General features: G+C 40.2%; 1 protein-coding gene across 2 annotated transcripts in view; it reads right to left on the bottom strand.

Annotated features, from left to right (window-relative positions):
- cntfr (ciliary neurotrophic factor receptor) overlaps positions 1-22,888 on the bottom strand; it is a 221,541-nt gene that overhangs the window by 186,669 nt on the left and 11,984 nt on the right. Inside the window, exon 1 of one of the 2 annotated variants that reach the window (XM_058050875.2) lies at positions 7,946-8,210. The exons of the other annotated variant lie outside the window; for it this stretch is intronic. The gene's annotated coding sequence lies outside the window, so the exon portion shown is untranslated. Of the gene's footprint in view, positions 1-7,945; positions 8,211-22,888 lie in introns of those variants that run through there. 2 annotated transcript variants of the gene reach the window in all.

The following is a 22,888-nucleotide window of genomic DNA, read 5'->3' as shown; positions in this document are numbered from 1 at the left end:
AGGCAACTTTTCTATTTGAAATGTGAAGAGCGCGACTTTATGCGTCTCCCCTTACAGTTTTATTGCATCTTCAGCAGCCAAATGTTCTCATAAGACAAGAGGCAGTCACCTCGTGTTCACCGTTGACCTCTGCTTCCTCTTCTTATTGCTTTTCTTTTTCCTCTCTCTCCCACCACGTTTCTTCTCTACCACTTATGCGTCTTTCAAGAAAATTCATAATTGAATCTCTTGTGTTCTCAGATCACAATCATCTTTGCTGTTGTCCTCTTCATGACCCTCTTAAGGTGACTTTTGTCTCTTTTCTTTCCTGCTGCGGTTTCTCAAAGAGACGGATACCAACTCCTAACCATGCACTTACATATAACTCCAGTGTTTTTTCTCTGATTTTTTTCCCACAACTATATTCGTCACGTCATCCTGGTAACTTTGCAGGATGCAACTTTTTCCATTTCAGATACAATACAGATATTGCCCGATATTTACACTTTTATTGCTTATTTTGTTGTTTGGAATGTTAGAAAAGTTGATAGTACTCAAACAGAGAACAATAGTAGAATAAAATAAGAAAAAATATAAATATGAATATTTATAATATTTATTTTTTTTCTTAAATATGAGAAAAAAAAATACCGATTTATTGTTAGCTTCAATAAATTCAGTGGAAACATTCATTCATTTTCTACTGCTTATGCCACGAGGGTCGCGGGGGTGCTGGTACACCCTGGACTGGTGGCCAGCCAATCACAGGGCACATATAGACAAACAACCATTCACACTCACATTCCTACCTATGGACAATTTGGAGTCAACAATTAACCTAGCATGTTTTTGGAATGTGGGAGGAAACCGGAGTACCCGGAGAAAACCCATGCCAACCACTTGTCCACCATGCAGCCCGATGGGCGCAAACGGTACTCTTAAAGTACTGCAAAATGTGTTAATTTCGTCCCGACTACATGCAAGGGTACAGTTTGATGGACCAACAAGTGACAGCTAGGAATTCTATAGCGATGCTCACCAGCAACACAGGCTGGTCACCAAGCACAATAAATTGGGCTCTCATACATCGAGTGACATTTTTTTTTTCTCCATTCACACACTCTCAATTGTTTTGGACAGTGTTTCTAGTTTGAAGCCGAAGCTTAATTTTTTGGCTTCTATGTTCTGGCAAAAATCCAAAAATGCTATTTTACATGAGGCTACTACAAATGCACCTTGATGTTCTGCAACACCACGGGATACTCGTACATGACAAGTTTTGCACTCTGCTGGACACAGCCAACGAAACTCAAACTCATTGCTACTTTGTTAGCACGTTGACATTTTAGATGCAGGCTAATATAAACTGTATCGAGCCAATATCAATATCTGATCTGAATACATGATATCAATATCAGGAATATTTGTGGAGCGGCCAAGACAAACACATGTATATTTTTTATGCCGAAATGAAGTTTTTAATGCAACTAGTTTTGACTTAACTAGTGCACTACAAAGTCCACAAAGGCAACATTAAAAATCCAAAAAATGTAAGTACTTTGAAGATAAAAGCTGTCTGGCACTGCTTGAAATGATGAATATATACATGAAACAATCAATGCATCCTCTCTGGCATCCAAGGTATGTAAAGGTCTTCAAAAAAGAAAGTCGTTGCAGGGATAGACGTGTGCTGCCAGCAGGTATGCTGATAACATATTCATGTTGTACTCGTGTAAGTCACATTGCAGATAGCTGTCAAACATATGAATTGAAGGGCTTATGAAATCAGCTTAAAAAGGCTCTCCACTGACAGTTTAATCTAAATTAAGTCCACTATTAAAATGAAGAAATTGTGCTTAGTTGGCACAATACATTTGATTTCTCTTTTCAAATGATTTTTTGATTATTTGTTATTATAATAGTTTTTATAGTTGATATTGCTGAAAATTATTTTCCATGAAAAAAACATTGCCGTGGCATCATAAATTTGTTTCGCGAAACCTTTATGCAGAATATCTCCTCATTATAAAGTATCCAGGTGCGTACAGTACAGCTGTATCAGTAACGGACCCTCAGGGCGTACTCATACTAGGCCGCCGCAACAAAAGCACAGCACTTTTAGCTCGTGTGAGCGCACTGATCCTTGCCCCGACACGGCACACTTCCCCTCCTTTGGCACGGTTGAAATAGTGGGGCCTGGACACGACACACATTACATGATGAGCGCAATGCAATAGCAAGAAAGTTGCTCCTGATAAACACATTTTATAGTTGCAAAGAATCAAAACAATCCAAAAGTCAAACCCACAGTTCAGTAATCTGTAATCTTTGCAGTAATACTGCAAAATAGAAGTGATGGGACAAGCAAATGGATGGAAGCTCTAATGCTCAGTGTGAGCCAGAGGTAGTGGAGGGATATGGATAATATTTTACCCATCAAACTGTGTTATATCAATATATTTATTGATGGTATTCTCTTACCTAAAAGTCTGTGAATTTGCCCATTTTCTATCAACTACAGGACCGAAACCTAAGATGAGGCTGCGGCGAGTCTCTCCTCCTTATCTTAGTGCACATCCGAGTTAATTCACTGAGTTGGATGCTGATGACGTAGTTATTGTTTGACAATAGAAATGTCATACGCTGAAGTGCATAGTACTCAGTGAAGGGGGTGTGGCCTGGAGCTGTGAAGTACTTGTCGCTGCCGTCCTTCAATAGAAAGGAAAAGCCAGGGCCAGTGTTTTTATTTGACTGAACTGAAACACTCAAACAGCCAGTTAGCAACAGGTCATATGCAATAAAGATATTTTTATGCGCCGCAGAATGAATTAATTACTTGACTCAACAGCTTCTGTAACAGAGATCAGCCTGGAGGATAGGATGCATGTACTTCATATAGAAATAAAAAGGTACAAAAAATGGCACATGGAAGTATTTGAAAACAACATATTTAAGAGTGGTTAGCACGCAGGCCTCACAGCTAGGAGACCAGAGTTCAATGTCCAGAGTTTGCATGTTCTCCCCGTGCAGTTTTCTCCGGGTACTCCGGTTTCCTCCCACATTCCAAAAACATGCTAGGTTAATTAGCGACTCCAAATTGTCCATAGGTATGAATGTGAGTGTGAATGGTTGTTTGTCTATATGTGCCCTGTGATTGGTTGGCGACCAGTCCAGGGTGTACCCTGCTTCTCGCTCGAAGACAGCTGGGATAGGCTCCAGCACCCCCCGCAACCCTCGTGAGGATAAGCGGTAGAAAATGAATGAAGGAATTTATTCTCATATCCGCTAATGAGCTACCACTATGAACATTAAAAAAAAAAAAAAAAAAAAACATCCAAAGGATTGACCAGCATCGCCAGCCACGAACCTCACCGCACGTCACTGATACACTCACAACACAGCCTCAAGCAGTGGACTAATCCCTTCTGATCAACATGCAGAGATCAGCAATCGGATGCAGAGCGTATCTCACTAATGAAAGTAAAAGGTTAGTCCATGCTAATCAATGAATGGAGAGATGGATGGACGGCTAATGACTCGCTCCTTCATCATTTATTCCTGCTCTGTGTATAGTGTTTGCTCCCTTGCATACTCTACTGTAGCCTGGAGGCACATTTACTCTGCTTTAGTTCCTTCTGTAGATGCACTTAGATACAGTGTGCATGTGTCTGAAAAAATTATTGCACGTGATGAAGACACACAGCAGTGTCTATGTGTGTACGTGGGAGTGATGAGGAGTAGCGAGGGATGCATATTCATTAAAGGGGGTGAAAAATAAAAGTTTCTGGTATTTTCATCCCATCATCACTTATTTGCTTTGATCAGAAACTTAGGAGTCCAACTAACTTTTCTATCGCCTGTGCTGGAAGAATGCCACGGGCGGCAATGTCTTCAGATGAGAATACAGCCGAGCCAAGCAGATATGCACACACATTGACACACAAAATTGACCCGTGAGCACTAACATCAGTTGACAGAGAAAAGGGAGTCTGACAGGCACACACTCACAAGAAGCAATTCAGGCCAAAAATATGCACACATCACATAACAGAACTTGAAGAATATACCTATGTACTTGACTTCTATGAGAAATATTGCACTTTACCCGAATTGATGACCCGCGGTTAGAGAGAAAGTTCATATTCCATACACCACAAATAAACAGTAATACGGTTCAGTCAAACCTCAGTTTTTCTACAACCTGGTGTTTTGTATGAGGTTGTTTTTTGCTAAAAAAATTTCCTTTGGTTTTCGTGCCCAACAAAGCACCATTTAAAACTACAGCAATCCCTTGTTGATGGTGTTAAAGTAGGATTCCTTATTCATAAAGCAGCCTTCAACCTTCTAAATACATTTTTTCACATTACTAGAGCCCTCTAGGTCTGAAATAGCACCCCTGTAGTCACCTTGACACTCATGTGACTATGTTTTCAGAGAGGTAGCCGCTTCTTTTTCTCACAACACACAACTCGAGCCTACGCGTTGTTTCATTTGATATTTATAAAGCAGATAGTTTAGTAGTTAGAGCATACAACCTTCTAAATACATTTTGCCACATTACTAGAGCCCTCTAGGGCTGAAATAGCAACCCTATAGTCATCTTGACATTCAAGTGACCCTAAAAAGTAGTTTAGTAGTTAGCACATACAACCATCTAAATACATTTTGTCACATTACTAGAGCCCTCCAGGCCTGAAATAGCAACCCTATAGTCATCTTGACATTCAAGTGACCCTAAAAAGTATACACACAAGAGAAAATAAGACATTTTCAACCACGGAACAACAATTACTTTTTTAATCAATATATTTTAAAAACCTGTGATGAGAGTGACGCCTGTCAAAGCCAAAGCGCGACCCGAGTGAGGATGGATGGATGGATGGATGGATGGATGGAGCCAAGGGGAAAATGCACATTTCCGAAATGCAAGTAAGTCAGCTTAATTGGGGCCAAACCTGAACAAAACCCCGTCATGTTTTCAAACCCTAAGGTGCATTTAAATAGAAGCACTCAGCAAGTGGCGTATCGAACTAAAAAGGGAAGAGAAAGAGAAGCAAAGTCGTTGGAGGAGGCGTGGGAGCATTCGTATGCCGCCGCCGCCGCCGCCGCCGCCGCCGCCGCCGCCGCTCAGAGCGTTGTTGCAGACAAAAGATTTCACTTTCACGTCATGTGTCTTGGATAAGTGCAGGTACACACAATCTGTTTCATTCTATTCTTATTTCCACCTTGTTACTCAAGGCTGTGTTCAATTTCCCCTCTCGTTCTCTCACACACCCACAGTCAGGTTCAATATGAAGTTGCGGTATTGAATCTGTTTTTATAGAAGACAAAAACAGTCAAATTGCATATATCTCCAACTGAAATATTAAAAGTCACCCACTTTCAGAATTTACAAGAGGCCATCTTTGTTGACAGTCAAAACATATAAAAACAATCAATCCAAAATATCTAATTGAATATAACAATATCTTAATATATATAATACATATCATACATGAGTCTGATTGACAGGTGATAAATCCAGGGTGTACTCACTCTTTCCATCATAAAAATAAATAAATCTTTTGGAAAAAAAAACAAAAAACATTTTCAATTTTTTAACTAGTTTCTGCTCCGATTAAATCTCAAGGTCTCTTCTCTCACTTTTCCCCATCCCCACTTCCCACCAGCTTCCAATTTGTAGTCTCTGTGTATGGGTTAACTTACCCCCACACTTCCCTGTGATCACGCCCACACTTGGACATATGTTGGAGGATGTTTACCCAGCCTTAAGTATCCTCATTTGACCCTTTAACGGGGTCTCTGCAGGTTTCAACAGGTCACATTTGAAAGGGTAGTTTAGATTTTTTGACATGCGGCAGTGTAGCGCATCAACTGTGACTTACCCCACTTAAGTAGCAAAACAATATGTGTTCACATCTCAGTTTATTGGCTGCAAGGTGGACGAGTGGAGACCAGGAGTGGAGTTTGCGCTTCTGTGTATTAGTTGGCATGCAGGTATATGGACACACATTCCCCCTTTTTCTTATTATCTCCCCCCTGTATCCCACACACGCACACATAAAGCTCTCTTCCTGTCTGGTGTTGCTTCCAGCATAAAACCAAACCATGTGTGGGAGCTATTCCATGCCGGCCTCACCGTCCAATAGAAAATGACCATATTATCTCCGGAGATTCTCAGCAGAAGTGGTGAGGCTCTGAGGAGAGTTGAATGCGTTTGGTTGGACTTTGAAGAGTTTGTAGTCGAGAAGTTGTGGTTTTTCGATGCAACAGGTATCCGTCACCGCCGTGGCAATATTTCTCCTCTGCATCTATCCTCCCTGAATTCCTGTTCAGCTTGTTTATTCTCACTGCTGCCTCTTGTCGACTCTTCTGCTTTGTTCTTATTTGAACCCCTTTCACTCTCACTCGGCTGACTTGCCTTCAGCTCTCTCTGTCACTTTTTTTGTTTGGGGGGGGGGGTTTCTGCACCCCGTTCGCCTCACCAAACTCCCATCTCTCCCTCCTTCTCCACCACCAACAAGGCATGAAAACGGCGCTCCATTAGGAGTGCCTGGGCTAAGCTCAGTCTGACACGTCCTGCTTTGATCAGCCGTGAGCTGGGCTAAACACCCCACTAAACTCCCGGACAAGAGAGGAGGAGGAGGCGGCGGAGGAGGAAGGTGGGGAGTGAAGGTTAGGGGAGGATGGGACGGCGAAGATTAAAGCAGTGAAATGAGATGGTGATGCAAATAACAAAAAAAAGGTCTTGACGCATTTATTTCTTCTCTATGTTCTCCCAGAGCTTATCATTATAAAATGGTACGCAAGCAGCCCAATCGCACCCCCGTTCATGCAGCAACTTGTCCATCTTGGAACTTAAATAAATACTCACTCAAACATGCACACACACACTTGTGGAAGGGAGTACACACGCAAAACTTTCCACTGCCAGGCGCGCGGATACTAAACCAGCAGCAGCAAAAGGACAAAAAGCGCTCGTCTTTTTCTCCTGAGGAGAGAAGAGAAAAGGGATTTCCGCTCAGTGCTAATCAATCAGGCCATAATAATGGCTCCCATGCCTAGCTGTCGACTGGAGGGGTCAAGGCATCCCATGACCCAGCGCCCAGGGCCCAGGGGCCAAAGCCCCTCTCAGAATAGCACCCCAGGACAGACTCCCCAGGCTAATTGTCCGAGCCAGTGTCAGCCTTTTCAATGCCCCCCCCCCCCCAACACCTACTTTCTCCCTCATTCTTCTCCCTTAACTCCTCTCCTCCTCACAACTCTGCAATCCTCTCACTTTCTATACAACTCCAAATTCCACAATGCATGTCAGCGTGTCGTAGCAGAAAAGGAGGAAGATGGGCTAGTTTGGGATTCAATAAAAAGCAAGGCAGAGAAGGGCATATACGTACGTATAAGCGCTGAAATAGAGCGGCGAGCGCTTGTCAAGCTGACGAACAAGGGAGGATGAACAGTGACTCACTCGGACCGGGACTCGAACGGAACAACAGGGAAGAGTACAGACCTCAAGACTGCTCCCCCCCCACCCCAGCTCCAGCACATCACCGAAACACAACTGTGACGGGTCTATCCCCTTCAATCTGCACATCAATGGGTCTGTATCATCCAAATCAGCTTCCGTGTCAGGGAGTTTGGATCTTACAATAAAAACACCGGGAGAGGACATGGGTCCGGCGCAAAACCCCACAGTCCGACTTGGTGCAATGGCATTCCTTTCATTCCAAGCGTACGCTGCTAATTAACGGCATTAGATCCCATGGAGGGCGGAGGGGCAGATTGATGGAGATGTATCCCGGGGTTGCACCAGCACCACATCTTGTATGCTATGTTTGCCTTCCTTTCACTCTCACAGTCCCATTCAGGCAACTCTCCCCTACACTCGGGTCCTGTTCAGACAGCGTAGCAGCACAACAAGCAGTGTACACAAATTCAAATGTGAAATAAAAATCAATTGGCTACTCACTGGGAACCTCCTCTTTATTTCTGGCTTTTCCTGATCTGTGAGTCCTGATCTGTCACTCCCGTGTGTTGTGTCAGTCCGATAGAGGAAAGTTGCCGTCTCCGTACGTGAGCATGTGTGTGAGCGCTTGTGTGAAAGAGAGAGGCAACGTGTGTGTCTGTCTCTGTGTCTTGCAGTGCTCTGAGCGAGAGAGCTGAGGCTGTTTTAAACAGACTGCTCTCCCCCATGTGACCAGCCCAGCCACAGGCAGGAATATATTACTGACACACACACGTACACACACACACACACACACACTCCCTCTCTTCCATCCTATGCTTACACACATCATGTCCACAGTGCACCCCCTAGCCACCGCGGAGAGAAGTGTAAGCTGCAGCCCACACACGCAGACGCATATGCAGAATGGACACGGACAATTAGCAACAAGGAGAAAAGGCAAATAACTTGGAAGAAAATGGTTACTGCATTGGGAGGGGTGTTCTCAATATATTCCGATTTCATTCAAAATATCTTTAGGCGTAGTGTATTTGCCTCCATCACATAACCAGCGTTTATCCACAGTATGTGCTGGATTTGCTCGCAATGAAAATACTTGATATTTTTGCAATTGTGTGTAATATTATGCAAGCAAAATTTTTCATTCATGTTTTTTTTACTTCATTTTTATTATTTATATTTCATAGGGAAATTCGTACGAAATTTTAAAAACGATACTCGCTACGTACTCGCTTCACAGTCCACTTTGTTAAGACAGCTGGGATAGGCTCCAGCACCCCCGCGACCCTCGTGAGGAAAAGCGGTAGAAAATGAATGAATGAAAGAAGGCAAAATAGATTTAATTAAATATTCAATTAATTATATATGCATATATATATATATATTAATATCAATGTTTGTTGTTTTTGTTATTACATTCTGCCTTTTGCTCTATTTTGTCCCTTTTTAATGTTTATATATGGTTTCAATAAAATGTGGGCAGCTGCTCTTGTGTGTCTACACGGCTGCTTTTATAGCTCTTCGTCCAGGTTGAGTGCAGCATGTGATGTCAACTCTGTAAGCAAACACAACACTGGTAGATTATTTAACTTTTTACCTTCCTTCATGGTGAATAAACTATGGCAATTAAAGACGGATGCTGTAAATCCATTTGTTACAGCCAGTTATTTGTGTGGATATTGTAAATGTTGATCTGAAATCGAAGAAGAACGTGTTCACGGAGGGGGCTGTATGCTCACAGAAACACACAGGAAATGTGTTCCTCAGCCAACCAATCAATGACGTTTCCTGCTCATCAAGCTTTGCAAAGTCTATCCAGGTAGAACAGTCCAAGGCAGCTACAGGCAAATAAATAAAAGATGGGGGGACAACATGAGACAGGTGGACTGGGCTGGTCTTGAACATGGTGGCAGGTTTGATGAATAAAATCTTTAATGAACAAATAATTAGCTCACATAGAACGGCAAAAAACAAGTATAAAGCATGAAGAGACTAGAAAGGACTAGAGTCAAAAAGGGGCATAGAAGCTTGGCAGCAGGAAATAGCTACAGGAGGTGCAGCGGGACGCATGAAAACCTCAGGACACACAATACTAACAGTTAACTAGCTGTTAAATAGTACCGACATTACTAATAGGAGGCGGGTGTGCCCTGTTGCTACCTCCAACTGAAGTCAAAGCATTAAGCAAGAACGAGAAAACAGAGAATCTACATTTTGCACTATTGGTTCTAAAATAGTTCTAGTAGAGCTTCAAAATGGAAACAGAAGGAACAATTTATTCAAAGCAACAATGACACAGCCTTTAAATGCCAAAATATTGTCCAAAACTGTGGATTCAATGTTATTTTCTTGTTACAGTGTCGTGGTCTTTTGATGGCAAAGGCATGAAAGCCTTCTGTCTTTGAACGTAATCAGATTTGGATGTAAATTCTGATGCAGTCAGCTGTAAATGCCTGCAACTCTTCAACTGGTCTCAAAATTAGGAGTGTATCACAAAATGCAAATATGTCAGAAACAGAGATAAACCAATGTGCTGCAACATTGCTGTTGTAGTTCATAGACATTTTTGGGAGGATCAAGGCTGACGGTGCAGCGTACCGCTTTTGGAGTTAGCCATGTTTTTAGCATCCACAGACATTTATTGGATTTGACATTAACAGTTAAAACATGCACTTCCAACTCGAACATCCAGTGTGAGCAGTCAAGTCTTGACTCTCAGTCACTCTCAGTTCACAAGTTGAGACTCTCTTTTGCGAAAGATACTGCAAAGAGTTTCTGAAGGCAGATAGATTGAATATTTTTGAATGGCCAAGTCAGTTGCCTGACCTCAACCCAATGAAGCATGCTTTTCACTTCCCGAAGAGAAATGTGAAGGCAGCGGGACCCACAAAGAAGCAGCTAGTAAAGGCTTTTAGATGAATTACCAGGGAAGAATCTGGCAATGTCCCTGGTCTCCACATTCATACTTTAAATGATACCCATCCACTTAAAAATTAGGTTTATATTTACTGTTGTAAAAAGTCCAAACATGATTGAGCCTCTGTAAATGGAAGCAATCTGAAAAAGTTGGCTGGAATTCCTACGTGATGCAAGTAATTGCCATATTTTCACAAATCCACCGAGCTGAAAGCTTAACATCTACTCTTCAATCATATCATCAACATGGGTACATTAGGCAGAAACGTATCCATATACTATATTATGACAAAAATTAAATGCCTTGACACGTGATACATTTGAAATGTTTCCTGTGCTTTTTGGCGGCTTTGCTACAGCAATGCTTCACACCTGGTAGCGTTGACCTTTTCAGTAATGAAAACCTTTTAAAATTGACCTTCAGCTGCAGAGCTGCCTCAGCTGCATCACAGGTAGGACACGTTTAAGGAACACCATCGAGGGAAAGCACCGTACATTAGGTTTTTTCCACTGAAATAGACGCTGGCATTCATTCATTCATTTTCTACCGCTTATCCTCACAAGGGTCGCTGGGGGTGCTGGAGCCTATCCCAGCTGTCTTCGGGCGAGAGGCGGGGTACACCCTGGACTGGTCGCTAGCCAATCACAGGGCACATATAGACAAACAACCATTCACACTCACATTCATACCTATGGACAATTTGGAGTCGCCAATTAACCAGAGTACCCGGGGAGAACATGCAAACTCCACACAGAGCTGGCCGAGGGTGGGATTGAACTCGGGTGTCCTAGCTGTGAGGTCTGCATGCTAACCACTCAAATGCCATGCAGCCCCCGCTGTTACCATTTATTTTCAAAATAATTTGTGTAACATTCCAGTCCAACGGCATGGTTGTTTAACTTCTGCAGTGCTTTGAGGAAATATTCCTTCATTCCTGTAACCTCATAAAAGCGCAATACAGTAGAAACTGAGTTTGAGTCTTAAATGAAATGTGCTAAAATCTAATCTAATTTTAGATAAGATAAGAATCCATTCTAAGGCTCACACGTTTTCGGTTGAACCACGCCCACTTCCTGTTTATACCCCGCCCACTACAAGTACAGATAAGATACAGATCATTTAGATAGGTGAACAGGTACAGGTACGGATCTGTATCCAGATGAAATCGGAACATGAAATTGTTGTACTCATATTTGACCCATGCTTCCTCTGCTCTATTTGTCCCTATTATCATCTAACCCAGAGGTAGGGAACCTATGGCTCGGGAGCCAGGTAGCGCTCTTTTGATGACTGTATCTGGCTCTCAAGCATTTCTTACCACAATAAAAATTTATTTTTGCTAACATTTTAAAGTAAACATCACAGAAATGATAAATAAAAATAATATTAAAAATCAACAACTTTCTTATGCATTTTAATTCGTCCATCTATTTTCTACTGCAATACGGCCAACCATATCTATCTTTCCTGATATTTTCCAGGTCAAACACCAAAACTCGATTATTACTGAGTAATGCTGTAGTCTACCTCGGTCATTGAGATGTCAACATGTAAATATAAACTTTTCTCCTTTAGTCAAATAGTCACCTAGCTAAAGCTGCAGAACCAAGCCTTCTGGCAAAGATGGCCAAAAGAATGAAATATACTGAGTATAGTGCAAAATTATGCAGCAGCAGAAGTTGTATTAATGGCAACAAGTATTTGATTTATTATTAGACACTGCGCTGCTCCTGAAAGTGTGCTGGCCACACCCCATTGGCGTGGGGTAGTGTGCCTGGTCTACGTAATTAGAGCCCATTATCTAAAACTGTTGGTCTTACATAAAAATGCACACATTTTATTGCATTCAATGTTTAAAAAAATGTATATGGCTCTCACAGATACACATTTTAAAATATCTGGCCTTCATGGCTCTCTTCGCCAAAAAGGTTCCCGACCCCTGATCTAACCACTGGAAATGCAGCCTTGCTTGATACAACAAAGTATCTGTATCTGTATCCAGATCCGTATCCAGATCCGTATCCATATCCAGATCCAGATCCAGATCCAGATCCGGGTGTACTCGCTCATCCCTAGATAGGGGTAAGATGATAACAGGGACAAAAAGACGAAGACAGAGGAAGCATGGGTGAAAGTACAACAATTTCATGTTGCGATTGTGTTCAAATGGCCACAATTTTCTACCACCCGTCTATGCAATTATAAAAAAAAAACATGGCAAAATTCACATTGATTTTTACCGAATACCGCACCTCAAATCACACCCGTAAAACTTGGATAGATTAATCCCATGCTGTTCAAAACTGTTGCTGTTGTGAGAGGCACAATTTTACATTGATTGCTATTTTACTTTTCGAAATGATTGTCCAACATTTAAGACAAATAAGTTAATGAATGTTACATGGAAAAAAAGTGATACATTTTAACTTGTGTTTAATATACAGATGCATGAAAACTGCCAAGCCTCTAAAAGTTACAATCCATGCCTCACTGTTAACATTCCGACGATACATAAGTTTAAGCGGTCATCAAGGTTTTGTTATCCCACAGCAAATTAAAGATAACTGCTGAATCATTTCCTCAGGTGCTTGTTAAGGTTGTTAAGAATCTGTAATTTAATTGAATAAATTAATTAATTACAGGCTTGGTTTTGTGATTTGCTAATTCCCACAAAATAATACATTCAAATAAAAAATAAGCATGTCCGAAACAAATAAAAAATATGCCATTAGAGCAAAATAAAACTTTACAGTCAACTGAGTCTTCCATCTAAGCCTGTTTTAATTTTCTATGACAATACTGTACACCCGTATAGTATAATATCAGACTCCTCCGAATCGAATTGTCGAATACTCTAAGACACCCGTAGTTTACTATCCATTTTAGGAGGCCGTGTGTCTTCCTTTGTGTGTAACACCCTTCATGTGCCTTCATGCACCCATGTTTGTTTTAGGAATGTCTTGGGAGAGATGGATGAATATAGTACACGTGAAAGAGAGACAGAGTATAATAAATATTCATTGCTTATCAGCATGTCTACGGGTGTTAGCCGAGGTCGGAGATAGATTCCTCCTCAATAGGAGACTGCAAAGGGAAAGCAACAACACGCCTTTCGGCCCCACGGCACTTTATTTCCTGAATCACCAACATCATCCGGCCCCCAAGCCTCCATCCGCACTAAGCCAAATATTTATTTGCACTGATAAGGTGAAGACAAAATATCAGTGTTTGCTATGCAAGGTGTGTTTGCACACATGATTATTTTCCTTCCTCAAACTAGAGCTCTTTCGGAGTGATACTCCCGGAAGCTGAGATGACATCATGTCAAATGTCTGTCTTCATCCTACCATCAAATTAACTCATCGTGATGAATGCAGGGCAAAACACAAAATGACAGCATTTAACGTCGATCTGTATCTCTTCAGAAAATGCAACAGTCGAAATCAAACTCCAAGTGTTCTACTTGGTGAGCGATGTTCAAAACTGATCACAGCTGACAGTGAATAAATGCATAATGAAAATATGGGTCACCATATTTGGGATTTTTCCTTTGGGTAACCCGCACTACATTCATGTACGCAATAAAGACATGACATTGAATTCATTTGATCGCTCCTCACCTGAGTGTAATGAAGTAATTCAACACACTCAGGTGGGATCTCCTTGTCATGCCGGTAACATTGGAAGCCATCAGTGCCGTCAAGGTGACATTTTTTCCTCATCAGAGAATAAAACATTCTTCCACCTTTCAATGTCCCATGTTTGGTGCTAACAAACACATACTAACAGCCAATATCGTGGTGTTAAAGAGATGATTTTTTTTTGTTCTTAAAATGCTTCTCTTGTAGATAACAAGCTTAATTTGGGCCGTGGATCGTCTCATATCTTGATGGACAGCTGGTGAATTATTTTTACCAGCGACTCTTTTGTTCCATAACCCTCAGGATCTTTGAAGACGTTTGAAATGACTGTCTTGTCTGCATCCAACCTTGAGAGGCCTGGCTTATGCGGTTCAACAATCCGACGTATTCAAACCGAGAAAGCTTTTTTGCCTTTGCCATCAAGAGATCATGTGAACCAGTGATCAGTGTGAATACTTGACAGAAAATCACATTAGCCACATTTACATGAGGAGTTTTTCCGAATGGAATCTTTCCAAATGACCTTTCCGAAAACAATGGTATACATGGAAAGGAATATTCCAATCTCTTGTCTACATGAGCCGCTATAATCCAACAGAATAGTCAATGGGGAATGTGCAGTAAAACGTAAACAGTTTTTCTTTCACTGTTGGAATAACTCCGTATTACCAGTTTTTTGTTCGTTCAGTCTTGAAATTAGTTTGGATCAAAAACAAACTTTCCTTAGCAGTCCAGTGCCGATTGCTAGCCTCCATTTTTAAAACTGAAGAACGTCTGGAGCTGCGTGTTACGTCATATCTTAGCATGCACTAAAAGAACACACCAGGGATAGAGCTAATATTTTATAATTAAACTCGGGACATGTTTTATATAGATATATATTTTCTTTTTTTAATAGAACTGGACTTGTGAATAAAGTATAGAAGGGTTTAGATTCTGTTCCACAGATGGCGGTAATGCACACAAAAGCTGCTTGCCAACCGCCAATAAACAACAGAAGAAGAAAAACACCACAAAGAAGAACACACAATGACAACTTCCCGTTTGAGCGGGTACAAGATACCTCAATCGGATTGGGGAAAGGGATATTCCACCCCTGGGAATCCGATTATATATTCATTTGAATTTGTACTTTTCTTTCAGAATGAGGTGTATACAAAGGTTCAATTCTTTCCGTTTGAGCACTCCCATTTCAACATCTTTAAAATCCAAGCAGTTTTTTTTCCTTGTCTTAAAATTTTCATCAAGCTACTACAATCAAGTTAAGTTAAGTCAATTAATGTCATCGATTCTGTAAAAATAATGACTTGCATGAAACCAAAAGTAGGATTATAAGATGTTCCCTTTGCCATTTAGTTGTGCCATTGTACCAGATTCATAACTTTTAAGCTATTCAGCTATTCGGTGGTCAAGTGGTTAGTGCGCAGGCCTCACAGCTAGGAGACCCAAATTCAATTCCACCCTTGGCAATTTCCAAACCTTGGCAAATGCATGCGTGGGTTTTCTCCGGGTACTCCGGTTTCCTAAAACATGCTCGGTTAATTGACTCGGTTAATGGACAAATTGTCCATAGGTATGAATGTGAGTGTGAATGGTTGTTTGTCTATATGTGCCCTGTGATTGGCTGGCACAACCCTTGTGAAGATACGCGGTAGAAAATGACACTTGACATATTCGGATATCGAATATATTATTATTATTATGACTATCATCCAGGGAAAAACAATACATGGAGTTCAATAGCTCATTCCACCATGTCCCACCATGTCAAAGCTTGTCCTTTTTTTTTTTTTTTTTTACTCCCAAACTGTCTAAAATGTCTCTCTCGCTGCTGACAAATGCGGCAAAGTTTGTCATTCCTGGTCTCATCTCATGAAAAAAATGCTACTTTTGAAATTTGAAGAGACGTGCCTTGGACTAATTAGCTGGTAAAGGTTATTTTCTGTGTTGTTCCATTCTGATAGATGGATTCCGACATACTCAGGGCTCATTAGAAGAAGACGAGCTAAACAACCAGGCTGACGGGTGACCGGGTGAAGAAAGTAATTGTAGTACCTTAACTTTCTTACAAAGCTTCAGCATCAAATTAAAAGTTAAATGCTCTTGAGATCGCTTCCACAGTGGTGTACAGTTCAATGTCTACCTGCATAAGTAACCTACTGCATGTGAACACGGAGCTCCTCTCATTAGGGCTGGCTGCCTGAAAGATTGCAGACTGAGGTATTTGAGTCTTTGGCTTTAACATTGAGGAACGTCTTTTCTTTGCACCGAAGATCTGTGGACACAAGACACCATTAAACATAACTCACTAATATAAAATATGTATGCCGTTTTGAGAGACCTCATGGGCGCTTTCTCTTGCGTTGGTGTTCAACAGTAAATGACTTGTCTGACATTTACTTTATGACTTCATTTTCCTTCCATTTCCTAACGCTAAACCCGTTTTCTCTAAAAATATACGGGAAGCCTTGACAGTCCACACTATCTGCTGTCTAAATTGGATTTGAATTCACAAAATAGAATGTCTGCGAAGACCACTGGTGGGGTTGAGGACATGGTTTTATTGTTTAAATCATATTAATATCATGTAAATATTACAAACCTTGCAATCCTACCCAACCCATACTCATGATGGATGGATGGATGGACGATATGCCAAACTGAGCAACCATGATAGAATGGTAATTAAAAAAAAAAAAAAGAATGTTAATTTAAGTGACTTTGAACCTGGCCTGGTTGCAAGACAGACTGGTTTTGTTATTTTAGGACCTGGTGTTCTAACTCAGCCTTACATGCAAAACCAACCATCAGGTTGAGAGATAATAGCCCGATAAAGAGAAAATATCTAGAGAGTGTCAATTCTCTGGGTGAGGCGATAACAGGAGGATGCCAGAGTGGTTCAAGCTGATAGAAGAACAACACGTTTTACTGTCCCAGCGGGGTGTTCAAGAGCTCGGGAATTATCTCTGCAGCATCCAGCTTGTTTTTATATTTTTTATCAGTGGTCCGCAACTGATCTTGATGCTCCAGCCCTGTTTTGTATCTTTCATCGCAAAGTATGCAGAAGGGCAGATATAAAAGCAAAAACCCAGATTTAATGAGTTGTACAAAATAAAATGGTATCACAACACACAAAATAACAAAAATCTGCCAGCGACCCAGAGCTGCCAGGTGCTTCCCAATAAAATGAAATATCCTGTGAGACATAAAAAAAAAAAAAACACACTTCATGTGACACCATCAGACACCCTACTGTGTCTTTTAAATTAGAAAGACACAAACAGGTCACACAGGAAGAACAACAAAGTGATGAAATACAGTATTTTGCATCAATTTAGAAGTGCTTAAACCGGAATTAGAATGTGTTCATTACATTTCATCGTGACTGATATCGAACAGCTAACGTCTGCTAGCATTCAACCAAATTGATATTGCTATAGAGTACGCCTGTGCACACTCCAGCAATCACCCAAGAACAAGAAAAGATGGAGGGGGGGGGGGGGGGAGAAAGCTGCAACATTTTAGTCATTTTTTTCCAGTTCTTATCCAAAGTAGTAAAGCAGTCAATGGTGATCAAGCAGACTTGGAAAGTCGGTGACATTTGTGAGATAGAACATATGTTGCAATGCTACAAGACTACAGTAAAAGAAAAACAACAAAAAATAAAAAAACTGCTAGTAGGGGGGCAGCCCCTACTTCTTCAGCTCCCTATCCATTACAAGACTATTCTAAAACCCAAACATGGATTTATGGAATTATACAACAATATAGTATGTAGCACCTACATTTACAATAAATGGCTTTCCATTAAATGTTATGCTATGTGCCAGTTGCAGTAACTTAGCCACGATGCCATATCACCCATGATGCATTACCTTACGGAATGCAAAGAAACAGACATAAAAGCATAAATAAACAAATCCGCCAACAGGCATACTGCATTATTACACTGTATTCATCAGTAATGACAACATGCACCGAACATTTTTATTGCTATCTGTAGAAAAAAAAAAAAAAAGTGTTTACACTCAATTTTAGATAAACTACATGAAAGTGTCGTTATCTTTGAAGTGTTTCAAAGCCTGTAAAAACAGTCAATCTTTCTAACGAATAACAATAAAGAATATACATGAAAGTATGGCTGCAGTAATGGAAAAGGTTTTAATCAACTCCACACTTTGGGTATGAATAACACTCTCATCCTCTCGTATGGTTAATGTACAAAAATAATGTTTCAAGTGCTTTGAAGGCATATTTAAAGGAATACTGTATGCTATCTTAAAGACTACAGAAAAGACTGATGGGGCTTTGGTAATACATGAAAGGTTTTCTAGTACGTAGTATGCCCCAGTTTTGGTATGATTGGGTTTTGGTACGCTGTCTCGAGTTCCGTACAATATTGAACATAAATATTGAAAATGCTCGATCACTGTTTTCCAAAAATATATGAATAAATCACCCTGTAATGGGTATTTATATGTCGTTTTCTACACTGGTCACAAGGAGTCAGTAATGTTACTGTGATAACAGTTCAAAGCGGCACCGGACTTACCTGGGACAACAGGTTTTTATTGCAGGTTTGAGGCCCGTCACTCATCACTCAGGTCCGTCAGGGAAACACATTTATAGTAACACAAACAAACATTAGTCTTATTGATGGCTATTTTACTTGTACTTTGTCAGCCATATTGGGTAATACGAGTGTCAAGGTGACTATAGGGGTGTTATTTCACCTCTGGAGGACTCTAATGTTGCAAACCATATTTAGAAGGTCGGAAACTTTACGTGATAGTAATCCATTTGTTAATGAGGAACTTAAATTAAATTCACATGCATCACGGTCGGGCAATTGACAACAATGAATGAGGGATTATGGTAATTACTTTCCCTGGAACCTAATTACAATTATGAAGGTGTGATTCTGTTACTAATTTACATTACTTGTGTCATTTTTCCATTTATTTATTTTATTATTTTCACCGTGTTGCTATCAAAGAAGTAGTCAATGATCACACAATTTAAAAGGCTTTCAAATTGAATTAAAAATAAGACCAATTTATTTGGTTACATTGCTGGAATGAGGAAGATCGACAGAATGAAGCCCAGAATGAATGTACATCGTCTATATAAAAGTGAAACTTAAGCATATGTGCCCTGAAAGTGAAAGTTAAGTTTGTGTGAGAGAGACTGGCTCAAAGTATCTTCTCCCCTCAGCCCTTTTGTATGGGTTATCTGTGGATGTTGTGTAACTCTAGTTGTGCTGTGTGAGTCTCAGACTGCTGTGTGTGACATACCGAAAATGCACTACGCTCATGGACTGAATCTAAAGATGTCAAAATAATATCCAACAGTCCATGGTGTCAGTTGGGATAGACTCCGTAAGGATAAGCGGCATAGAAAATACTTTGATGGCTGCATAGATGGACGGACTTGCCTGGGAAATAACCAAGTAAATATAATTAATTTACCTTTTTAAAAGTTGTTTGCCCAACAGCATAAACCACTGAATTTAAAAGTCATGAATAAACAAACACTTCTCATCACAGAATACACCGCATACTCAGTTATTCAAATGTTCCATAAGGACACTCGGTGAACAAAGCAGCAGTCTAACAAAGAGCCACTTCACCGTCTCCATCTTCCCACTAATCCACAAGCATATATATTATCCCTAAATATTGAATACATCTCTGTAAATGAGGCCCATTGTCGCTGAAGTTAAATTATGAATAAGATTAGTCCGGTGTGTTGCCTGCCACATGCTCTGTTTGTCAGCTGCAATTATCCCCAGCACTCACTCGTAATCTTCTTTGCAATTAGAATTCCAATAACAAATGGAAAAACGTATCCACGCGCACACAGGAGCAAGAGAGAGAAAGAGAGAGAGAGAGATGGGTAAATATTGCACTTCCAGCAGAACACAAAGTACAATACAGCATACGGTAGCCGTGGGAATCTTGCTGGCGTGTCCGGTGTTCAATGCATATGCAATTATCATTAGTGGTATAATGTTAGATAAATAAGGGTACATTGATTTCACAAGTGAAGTAATTGGATGAGGATGATTGCATTAGCATATTTTAGATAACAAAATGCAGCAAATTTAATTTTCATCTCATTATCAGGCTTTGATATTGAATCTGATAAGAAACTGTTGGTACATGCATTTTCTATTTGGATGTCATTAATGGTGAAATGTACTGTGTTGAAATAAGTATGTAGTATTAGTTACTACCACTCAGCGTATGCAGTGATACAGCAGCTTGGCTGACTTGCTGATATTCTTCAGTCTCATTACTGCATCTGCTGTAATACATTACAGTAATGTGTGCTTCAAATGTACAAATATAATAAATCACAATAGTATAATATGCATATTTAATATACCTAAATTAAACATTGAGAAGATGCATTCAAAGACGTTAGTATGATATGTCGTACTCTACACTGCCCAGTCGTTAGTAATGTTATTCTAATATTCATTGTGACACACAAGCACAAAACTTGATTACCGTAACAACAAGCACAATAATTCCGTCCATAACCCGAGCCAAGCCCCAACGTCACTTCCTGTCTAACACGGAACACATTTACAACAACACGTGAGCACAATAATAATGCACTTATAGGTCATTACATTACACTGATGACACATTAGCCACCACAGGAAGTACTGTACAGAAAATAAAGTTAAAAAGAAGAATGAAAAGGAACTCTTCCAATCTGAGAGTCTACAGCAGGGGTGGGCAGATATTTTGACTCGTGGGCCGCATTGAGTTAACAAAATTGTCCATGGGGGGCCAGAACATATATTTAACACACACACACTATTTTATGCTTATAATTTCCCTTGAATTATTTGCCTAATTTTATCTGTAGAAGTGTTATACTGTTATAGCGTTATCAGCTGCATGTTCTCGTGTCCCTTTTTTCAGGAGCACTTTAAACATCAGACCACATCACATCACAACATTTATTAAATAAGATCCGACTTGCAAGTCATGTTGCCGGTTTGTATGTTAAAATGTGCCGGATGTGGCCCCCGGGCCATAGTTTGCCCACCCCTGGTCTACAGTATGGCTATAATTGTCTTATTTGATATGATATGACACAGGGGTGGGCAAACTACGGCCCGGGGGCCACATCCGGCCCGCCAAGTGTTTGAATACGGCCCGCCCAATCTTTCCAAAGTATTTCATTTAAAGTCAACATACAACCTGGCATCATGGCCTGAGCCAACCTTTTGATGGTTTTATCAATTTCCTTTTTTGACATGGTCTGTTGTTTACAAAGTGCTCCTGAAAAAAGGGACACAAGCACATAATAATAATAATAATAATTATTATTATTAGATTATTATAATTATTATTAGAACCATTATGATTATTATATTAATTCTAATTGTTATATTAATTATATATAATATTATTGTTATATTTGCATATTTTGCATAATAATAATATAATAATTATTATTTTAATTTTATTGTAATTATTATAATATTTTATTATTTTTAAAATATTTAAATATAAATATAAAATAATAAATAATAATAGCAGATTGCATGACAATTTTACAGATACAATAATACCAGGTGGACTGTTACGTGTAAAATATATAGTCTGCCCCCCCCCCCCTCCCCGTAAATTTTGTCAAATCAATGTGGCCCGCGAGTCAAAAAGTTTGCCCACCCCTGATATGACATCTATTATATTGCGTAATATGAGTGAAAAGATGACTATAGGGATGTTATTCCATGTCTAAAGGGCTCTCATAGTGTTCCAAAGTGTATTCAGAAGGCCATAAACAGGTTTTCTATGCTCCAACAATGGAAATATTTAATTTAACAATGCAGAATCCTTCTTGAAGGAAATTCACTTTGCAAGAACGTGAGTGACAAGATTGAATTTAAGAAAGAACTCAAAGTAAAGTATGAAGGTAGTGTCTGTTCCACTGGGAGTACAATTTAAGGTTCCTGGTTAAGTCAGGTTGCAGAGGGAGACTCAATCCAGCAAGTGAGGCAGGCCAGTAATTGTACACCACACGTAAAGCAAATGCTGATTCATATAACAATGTTTCTTCAACTGTTGTGAAGATGCTGTACGTTTGGATCAGGATATGACGGCGCAAGTAAAATCAGTGTATTTGCATAACAAACAGGGATTCGGAAAGGCAATTAGGGCAGACTTAGATGAACTGTTTGCTTTAAATTTCCAACCAAGTGACAGCAATGGGAGGATTTCTGCCCTGTATTCATCTGCAAATTTTGCACACAAAAGGAAACAAGACGAAAAAAAAGTGCCTGCATGATTAAGCAGTGAACAAAAGGCTACATTACAATGCTATCAGCTGTCAAAATCAAAGCACTTCTTCTTAGTCTACTACTTTCTTAGTTGGATTCCTAAGAAAGTCTCTGTTTTCTATTTTTATCTCAGATGAACATCTTTTTGCCGGGCTCTCCAAGCCAGCACCGCAGTTCAATATCCTGCCGTGTATTAAAGGATGAAGCGGAGACAAAGAGATGCAAAGGGAAAACTGAGATTGTTAGAAACATTTTGCACGCCATGTGTACACGCACGAGTCCACCACCTGTTGAGAAACACCAGAAGACATACAGATGAAAAACTAAGAAGGGACATCCTTTCTGTTGTCGGAAAAGGAATCAACAAAAATAAATCAACACAATGTCAGCCTCAATAAGAGCGTGGCTGTTGGCTGAATGTGTCAGAGCGAGGCGAGGCCCCGTCTGAGGAGATTTAGGCATGAGCCAAAGATGAAATGAAGCCTAACCTCAACAGAGCCTTGTGGTTGTTTGCCTCAGCCTGCTTAGTTAATAAGCACGTGTGTTTGTGTGGGAGTCTTTGTTGTTTATCCATGCGTATCTACAGA

Source organism: Doryrhamphus excisus, linkage group LG10 (genome assembly GCF_037039965.1).
Source record: "Doryrhamphus excisus strain RoL-2023G ecotype Guam linkage group LG10, RoL_Dexc_Guam_v1.1, whole genome shotgun sequence".
NCBI lineage: Eukaryota > Metazoa > Chordata > Actinopteri > Syngnathiformes > Syngnathidae > Doryrhamphus > Doryrhamphus excisus.
This window is presented reverse-complemented; position numbering and strand designations above follow the sequence as displayed.